Source organism: Cuculus canorus, chromosome 6, assembly GCF_017976375.1.
Source record: "Cuculus canorus isolate bCucCan1 chromosome 6, bCucCan1.pri, whole genome shotgun sequence".
In the NCBI taxonomy this organism is placed as follows: domain Eukaryota; kingdom Metazoa; phylum Chordata; class Aves; order Cuculiformes; family Cuculidae; genus Cuculus; species Cuculus canorus.
In genome coordinates, this window is record NC_071406.1 from 31,537,106 (window position 1) to 31,537,660 (window position 555).

Here is a 555-nt window from a genome sequence, read left to right on the forward strand (position 1 = left end):
TCTTGTGAGACCTCATCTGGAATACTGTGTCCAGTTCTGCAATCCTCAACATAAGAAGGAGATGAAACTGTTGAAACAGGTCCAGAGGAGGCTACAAAGATGATCAGAGGGCTGGAGCACCTCCCATACGAGGGCAGGGTGGGAGTGTTGGGGTTGTTCAGCTTGGAGAAGAGAAGGCTCTGAGGAGACCTTATAGTGACCTTCCAGTACCTGAAGGGCTACAAGAAAGCTGCAGAGGGACTGTTTACAAAGGCTTGTGGTGATAGGATGAGGGGCAATGGGTATAAACTGGAGAGGGGCAGATTAACACTAGACATAAGGAGGAATTTCTTCACTATGGGAGTGGTGAGGCACTGGCCCAGGTTGCCCAGGGAAGCTGTGGCTGCCCCATCCCTGGAGGTGTTCAGGGCCAGGCTGGATGGGGCCTTGGGCAGCCTGATCTGGTGGGAGGTGTCCCTGGCCAGGGCAGGAGGTTGGAACTGGGTGACCTCTAAGGTCCCTTCCCCGCCCCAGTGGCTCCCAGGCACCCCGCCCGCACACGCAGCGGGCGGAACC